The following is an 8,799-nucleotide window of genomic DNA, read 5'->3' as shown; positions in this document are numbered from 1 at the left end:
ATGGAAAAATTCATTTTTATATAGTTAACTTCATCAGATATTTCTCCGCCGAAAAAAATCCACAAGCAAAGTCAAAAGACAAGTGGCAAACTGGGAGACGTATTGACAGTGCATAGGAGGGTCAATTTCCTGATGTCACAAAGGGGATGTTCAAATAAATGACAAAAATAAGTTCCCTATTAGAATCTAAGGAAGGATATGAGCGGGCAGATCCTAGAAAAAGAAATACAAAAACCCAGTAAACATACAAATATTAAAAAAACCCAATAAACATACAAAAAGATGCTCCCTCCTCCTTGCAGGTCACAAAATACTCGCATCTCCAGCCACGTGACTGGTGAAATTAAAAAGACCCATGATACCAGTACTGGAGAGACTGGGGGCAGAAACTGCATTTTCACACCCAGTTTGTTCCGGGGAATTTGGAGCGATCTTTCTGCTGGCTGTTTGCTGACCCGTGTCTCTGAAGGGTCTCTTGATCCGGAAATTCCTCCACTGCAAACGCTTCCTACTGGTTCCCTCGCAAGAGAGGCCAAGTCGCAAGCAGGTAGATGCCCATTACAAGTGGTTCGTGACACTAAGAACTGAAAATCACCTACGTGTCCATCTGTAGAAATGCCAGTTCCTTAAGGATGGGGAGATTTTTCTGGCTTGTTCAACGGTGCATCCCAAGCATAGCGCCTAGAACAGGACCTGCCACACACAAGGAGCCCGGTGAATGTTGGTGGATAATTGGAGGTAATAAGCAACGAGATAGCATGCAGTCAGTAAAAAGGATAAGGGAATTCTAGCTGATATAAAAAGATTTCTAGGATATATTGTTAAATGATAAAAAGGCAAGATGCAGTATGCCATGTATTGTGTGAGTGTGTGAGTAGAAAAATCAAATACGGGCATACATTTTCAGGAAGGACAGATGTAAACCTTTGGTGAGAGGGAGTGAGTTGTAAAGACCTAAGAGAGGTTTTTGCTCTTTTAAAATTCTTTTTGAATTGTTTGACATTTAAAAATTATACAGGTATTAATTATATTAATTTTTGAAAGTCTCTCTCTGTCATGTGCACACACACTGTGTTGCAAAAAGTATGGCCAGATCTAATGGGAACCAGGAAGTTATCTGGAAGCTGGTGTCTGTCTGTGTCGTTGTTTTTCTGTCTCTGGAAGGGCAAATCTGTGTCTTTGCGTCTGCGTGGGCTGGCTTGGCCAGCAGCACTGTTTTCATAATTTTGCAATTCATTTCTCCATGACAAGATGAACTAAGACTCATGGGGGCCCTAACCCAGACTCCTGGGCCAAATTCTGTCTCGCCGGGCTTAGATCTGTTCCCCTCCCAGCTGAGGCCGGGGGAGGGCCATGCCCCGGCCAACCTGTAACAAGTTCCACCCACCTCTGCAGCAGGAGTGGGGAGGAGGCAGGTTCCCTGGTGTGGGGTGCAGGTGGGGGCAATTCCTGACCCCTCCACCATCCTGAAGTCAAAGGGGGAGGTGACACCGGTCAAAGTCACACAGCTACAGCAGTGGGGCTAGGCTTTAGGCTGCTCCAAATCCTGAGCCCTGTGTATAGCCTCCCTGTCACTTAAATTCTCTGTTTCTACTTTTGCAAAGTGAGGAAAATACCATCTACCTGATGAGCTGTCATGGGTATGACGCAGACTGTTATTTGCAAACTGCCATTTACCCAGCACTGTGCATAGTACAAACTCAATAAAGAGAAAAGGCTATTATCCATTTTAATATTACGATTCATTGGCAGGAGGAACACGTTTGGGCAAACCAGTGTTGACTATCTTTCTTTAACCTCTGCTTTCTCCCAGACCGATGACTTTAGCTCCATCACCTCCTCTTTGAATTCTCTAGCTTGTTTCCAATCCATACAAGGTACAGAATTGCAATAAAATTCTAATTCACTCACTCGACGAGTTTACTGAGCACCTATTACGTGGCAAGATCTGGGCTAGAATCTGGGACACAACAATGAGCAAGAATGAGCCTTGAGAGGCTTCTAGAAGGGGCCAGCCTAAGATCAAGAAATCACGTAATTAAAATCACTACAAGATGAGGAAAGTGCCGTAAGAAACAAATAGGGTGTGGAGATATGGAATAATGGGGAAGTTTTCTTATTTGTAAATTTTATTGTTTTTAATAGATAATACAAATACCAGGAGCAGAATTCAAAAGGCGCAAACACGTGTACAGTGAAACTCAAGCCTCCTCTTCCAGGAGCAATAACTGTTGCTAATTTCTTGGGCATTTTTTCAGGGAGATGTCATGAATTTGTAAGCATATCTGAATGTGCATGCATTTTTTTTTCTTTTTATTTTTTTGGCACCTGAGCTAACAACTGTTGCCAATCTTCTTTTTTTTTTATTTTCCTTCTTCTTTCCCCCAAAGTCCGCCAGTACATAGATGCATATTCTAGTTGTGAGTGTCTCTGGTTGTGCTATGTGGGATGCTGCCTCAGCATGGCCTGATGAGCGATGTCATGTCTGCGCCCAGGATCCGAACTGGCAAACCCCTGGGCTGCTGAAGCAGAGCGTGCAAACTTAACCATTTGGCCACGGGACTGGCCCCCTTTTATTTTTCTTAAAAATAATAGCAATCTATTTAGGAGGTTCTGTACCTCTATAGTATTTCATTGTATTACATGTACCATAATTTAATTTACCTGTTCCCTATTAAGGGATATTTACATTTTGTCTATGTGAGAACGTATCTATAGGATAAATGAAATTACTGCATCAAAGAATACACACTTAATTTTAAAAATGCGTGAATAAACTACATTTGACACAGGTTCTACAATATACATATCCTCTCACCTGTAATAGATGCCGGTACTTCTTTGCTACACTCTCATCAAGAGTGTGTTCTCAAATTTTACCTATCAGATTGCCAAAAATGGAAATTGGTATCTCAACATATTTTAATAACAGTTTTCTTTGGAGTGAAGTCAAGTATCTTTTTCTTATGTTTAAAAGACAAATTTTCATTTTCTTTTCTGTGAATTATTGTTTATATCTTTTGTCCATTTTTGGGATATGTGTGGGGGTGTTGGACTTTTTCTTATTGATTTATGGAAGCTCTTTATATATTAAGGAAGCTAATCATTTGTCTGGGATGTGAGTTGCAAATATTTTTTTCTAACATTGTTTTTGTCTTTTGACTCTGCTTGTGATGTTTTCTTCTAGGCAGAAATTTTTTCTATGTAGTCAAATTGATCAATCTTTTGTGGCTTCTGAATTTTGTATCATACTTAGAAAGGCAATCCTTTGCTTATATTTTCTTCCAGTATTTTTCTTTTATAACTTTCTTTTTTAATGTGTGAATCTTTGATCCATCTGGAATTTGTTTTTGTATAAAGTATGAGGTAGATGACCAACCTTTGTCTTTTATAGAACTCTCCGGTGTCCCAACATTAATTTTGAAAGTTGTGAATAAATATGTATAATTTACATGCAGTAAAATTAATTCTTCTTAGATGAGCAGTTCTCTGAGTTTTCACAATTGTATAATGCCATTTATTGAATAATTTATTTTCTCATGAATTTGAAATGCTATCTTAATCATTTAATAAATTCCCCTATATACTTGGGACAAGCTCTATCTTCTCTATTCATTTACATTGAATTGCTTGTCTCAGCATGTGCAAGCATATGCTACTGAATTAATGTTGCTTTATATTTAATATCTGCTAAGGCTGTTACTTTCTTATTAATCTTTTTGTTTCTTTCGGAAATTTCCTGGATATTCTTATTTATTTTTCCAGTATGGACTTTAGACTCAGTTTGTTTAGTACCCAAAAAATCATGGCAGTATTTTAAATGGGATTTGATTGAATTTATAGATGGACTTAGCTGAGTTGACATCTTTATGATATTGAATCTTCCTATCCAACAACTTGGTGTGTCTTTCCATTTGCTCAAATCTTTTGTGTTTTCCAGGGGTGTGTTAAAATTATTTTTATATAGATCTGGCACATTTATTAATAAGGTTTTTCCTACATTTCACCTCTTTTGTGATATTTTAAGTAGAGTTTCTTCTTCCATTACATCTTCTAACTAATAATTACTTGGTTACATTAAAGTTATTGATGTCTGACTATTAACTTTATGTTTGGTCTGCACTTGCATGTCATGTATGATTTTGGGTTGATTTTCTTGAATTTTTCAGATAAGCACTGAAACAATCTGCAAATACTTTTTTTCTTTTTAAAGATTGGCACCTGAGCTAACAACTGTTGCCAATCTTCCTTTTTTTTTTCTGCTTTTTCTCCCCAAATCCCCCCAGTACATACTTGTATATCTTAGTTGTGGGTCCTTCTAGTTGTGGCACGTGGGATGCTGCCTCAGTGTGGCCTGATGAGTGGTGCCATGTCCACACCCAGGATCCGAACCAGCGAAACCCTGGGCCGCTGCAGCAGAGCGCGCGAACTTAACCACTCGGCCATGGGGCCAGCCCTGGAGCCGTTAAATATTTTACATGGTGATAATATAAAATTTAAAAATCCATCTCCCTAAATAAGGAATAAAACAAAGAAATGAACCTAACTGTGGTGTAGTTGCTGGTATAGATAGCCATGCGAGGTCAACTATTTCAAGGGAGCTTAAAAACACAGTCGTGGGGCCGGCTCCGTGGCGGAGTGGTTAAGTTCACTCGCTCTGCTGCAGTGGCCCAGGGTTCGGATCCTGGGCGCGGACATGGCACTGCTCATCAGGCCACGTTGAGGCGGCCTCCCACATCCCACAACTAGAGGGACCTGCAACTAAGATATACAAATATGTACCGGGGTGGGGGTGGTTTGGGAAATAAAGGAGAAAAAAAAACCACAGTTGTGTGCCTGTGTAACCCCAGTGAAGTACAGTCTGGAGACAAATAATTCAAAACTTTGAATGTGTTTTCAGTAATCACATTGGTGGTGGTGTTGGTATTTCTGTTTTGAGACTATTGTGTGCATGCTGTGAAATAAAGCCAATGAATAATTGAGTGGGTCGTTGAATTGGAATTTTTGCTTAGGAGAAAAGGGAAGAGATATAAAAAAAAAAGTAAGGTTAAACACAAACACCTTAGTTATGTACTTGCATTGATCAGAATAAACTCATGATGTATATTATTTTAAAAATACTTCCTGGGGCCGGCCCGTGGCTGAGTGGTTGAGTTCGCGCGCTCCCCTTTGGTGGCCCAGGGTTTCGCCAGTTCAGATCCTGGGTGCGGGCATGGCACCCCTCGTTGGGCCATAGTGGGGCGGTGTCCTGCGTCCCACGGCTGGAAGGACCCATAACTAAAAATACACAACTATGTACCCAGGGGGATTTGGGGAGAAAAAGGAAAAATAAAATCTTTAAAAAAAACAAAACAAAACACTTCCTCCTTCTCACTACTGAAAAAGGCTTAGAAACCATGACAAATCCAGTGGCAATGAGCGCCCCTAGTGTCTAATTGTGGTATCTGCCACCTTCCCCCTGAAATAAACCAGGCCTGGTTGGGCAGACTCCAGGTCTGGGCTGAGAAGGTATAAGGTGAATCTGAGATAGCTTGGCATTCTGAGGAGCAAGGAAACTGTCCAAGACTATTAAGGCATGTCAAAAGGACTTAAGAGCCCACTTAATAGGTTCCCTCTGGCCCAAAGTGGGCATCGATCAGGATAGTAATTGTCTTGGAATGAAACATATCAAATACATTTAAACCCATTGAGCTCGCAATGGTATTAAAAACTCATTGTCAACTTTGGAGGATGCTGCAGAACCAACTCACTCTTCTGAAAACTGGCACATCAAGCAATTATCCTGCCTTTCCTTTACAAACTGTATCTCAGGGCAACCAAATAGTTGATAAAAAAAAAAAAATTTCTATAGAAGGGTCCCAGCTTATAATGAAGGAGGCGTGATAGAACTGGCATATTACCATTTTTTTGCAAACTCCTAAGAAAATGCGGATTTAGGCAATGTGTACGAGAGCACCGACATCTTGAAAAGACAGCCAGACCTCTGCGTCTTCTGCTGGAAGTGTACTTCACTGCCTACGAAATCTTTTTGCCCAAACTAATCTTGTGTCTGATGAGCCCCTTAGCTCAAACTACCAGTTTCAGGGAATGCAGGAGAAAGAGGAACGTGTTGAGGGACCCCATAAGAACGCAATCAAGAAAATCCAGAATATGGGAAATTCTCTAGGCCGAATTGTTCAATTTCTTCCCCAAATAAATTGCAAGAAAAGAAAAGGAGAAGGAACCTAGAGAACTAAAGAGACTTGAGAGACAGATTGGCTAAAGGCAGCGTGGGGACCTTGTCTGGCTCCTGATTTGAGCAAACCAACAGTAAAAAAATATCAAATAAGATCATGAGAGAAATTTGAACATTGATTGGGATAATATTAAGGAATCGTGAAGTTCTTTATGCCTGACGATGGTGTTGTGTACATATATTTTCAGAGTTCCTATCTTTTAGAAATACCTACTGAAATATTTATAGATAAAGTCATGATGTTTGCGACTTCCCTTGAGGGAATGCAGTGGTGGAGGAGTGGTGAGCGCAGCTGAACTGAGAGCCGCCCTAAGTTGGTATTTATTTAAGTTGGGTAATGGGTACACTTGGTTCGTTCTGCTTTTCATACTTTTGTGTGTGAACACTTTTCACCATAAAAGATTTAGCAGTGTATATTTATAGAAAAAGCTATTTAAAGAAATACATGACGTGAAAAATAGTACTGGTGGTTTAAAGATGCGACTTAAATGTGAAGGCATCTTCAGATAACGGAACTCGAGGAACGTGATGGTGGGCATATGCAGGGTGTGCAGACTCTCCTTAGCCCTAGGGGTTGCCCACACTCTCCCCCATGTTTCCATGTCCCCCGCGTTTACTTTAATCAGAAAGGCTCTGCTTTCCTGAATTTTCTTTCTTTCTTTATTATTTTAAAAAATATTTAGTCCTTTATTTATTTATTTATTTTTTAAATTTTTCCTTCTTCTCCCCACAGCCCCCCGCTACCTAGTTGTGTATTTTTAGTTGTGGGTCGTTCTAGTTGTGGCACGTGGGACGCCGCCTCAGCATGGGCCTGATGAGCGGTGCCATGTCCGGGCCCAGGATCTGAACCAGCAAAACCCTGGGCCGCCAAAGTGGAGAGCAGGAACTTAACCACTCGGTCACGGGGCTGGAGCCTTTCCTTAATTTTATATAGTGAAGTTTCTTACAACTTCCCTCGAGCAAAGGGTTCTGAAGCATAAAATAAAATTCAAAGCTACAACCCTAGGGCTTATCTTCTCCCTTTAAAAAAAAAAAAATGCCCCCTTCTTGTCTTCCAAGCTGTAGGGTAGTAGCCAAAACAGTTCACTGAGTTTGACATGCAAGAGCTGTGGCTCACATTCCATCTGCCTTTCTCCCACAGGAAAAGCCCTTCTCAGCTTCAGTATTAGTCAGGATAAGCAGCCTTAGGCTGCAGTAACAAACAGGCCCCCAACTCTCAGGGGTTTAACATAATATGAGTTTACTTCTTTTTTTGGTGAGGAAGATTGGCCCTGAGCTAACATCCATTGCCAATCTTCCTCTATTTTGCATGTGGGATGCCGCCACAGCATGGCTGGATGAGCTACAGTGCTTAGGTCCATGTTGGGATCCGAACCCGTGAACTCCAGACCACCAAAGTGGAGTGTGCAAACTTAACCACTACACCACCAGGCCAGCCACAGGAGTTTATGTCTTGCTTACACCAAGTGTTCTGTGGGTCTGGATGATTCTTTGTGATGTCTCTCGTCCATGTGATGACTCAGGAATTGAGACTGTTTTGATCTTGTGGCTCACCCATTCGATCAGAGAAATTCTCAGTCCTTGCAGCATTGAAGGAGTCATTGCTGACCCACCGATGACCCACTGGAGGGTCTGGCACAAAGGTCACTTCTATTCACAACCTGTCGGCCAGAGCAGTCATGGGAGTCCACCTAACTGCAAGGGAAGATGTGAGGGAGCCCACGGAATATGTGGCAGGCATTTCTGTCTCTGCCTCAGCACCTCGCCACCTTTACACACCATGCGCCCACTCTCCTCACTGCCCCCCCTCCACATACACACGGTCAAGCACTAGATTATGTAGAAGGTGACATGGTCACATCATCATTGACTATATGATGCTGCCACAATATGGTCCAGGTGGGAGTATCTCATTGTACCCTTTGCCTTCAGGTGAGTGAAATATCTAGACCATCCAGAACAAAGAGGGGCTTGCTTTCTTTTGGTGTATCTGCTGCAGAGGTTGCAAGGCTAAATATATGCTACCGGACTTCATGTAAAATTCTAAATTTCTGACTTTTCTTGAATAATTGGAAGATCTGGCAACACAGGCCATATGTTCGCTCCTTGTGTCAACCAGCTGTAGCTAAGCAGTGGCTGCACACCTTAGATGGCCATTCATTCTCTAGTCTAAGTGAGTCCTCGCCACCTGGCAGCTTGACTCAGTTCCGGTACCTGCCTGGACCCTGTAGGGAGCAGTCTGTGACCCCTGCTCCATGCGTTTGCATAATAGTGTCTTCCACAGCATTGTCACCCCAAAGATGGAGTTCTTTCTTAGGTGTCTCAAAGACGTCTCTCTCTTTAATCCCTGGCCCCCCTTATTTGGTCATTTCTGGATTTAATATTCTCTTCATGATAAAGTCTCTTAATTATCTCCTTTTTGGTCAAAGCTGAACCATTTCAATTTCTTTGCCTCTCTTCCCCCTTCTGCTCCAATTTTCATCCCTCTGACCCTCCTTGTCAACCTTGTTAGGGCACTCTCATTTGCCCACACCCTTTTAAAGATACTTTGAAATGAACTAGAT

Source organism: Equus przewalskii, chromosome 7, assembly GCF_037783145.1.
Source record: "Equus przewalskii isolate Varuska chromosome 7, EquPr2, whole genome shotgun sequence".
Classification (NCBI taxonomy): Eukaryota; Metazoa; Chordata; class Mammalia; order Perissodactyla; family Equidae; genus Equus; species Equus przewalskii.
This window is presented reverse-complemented; position numbering follows the sequence as displayed.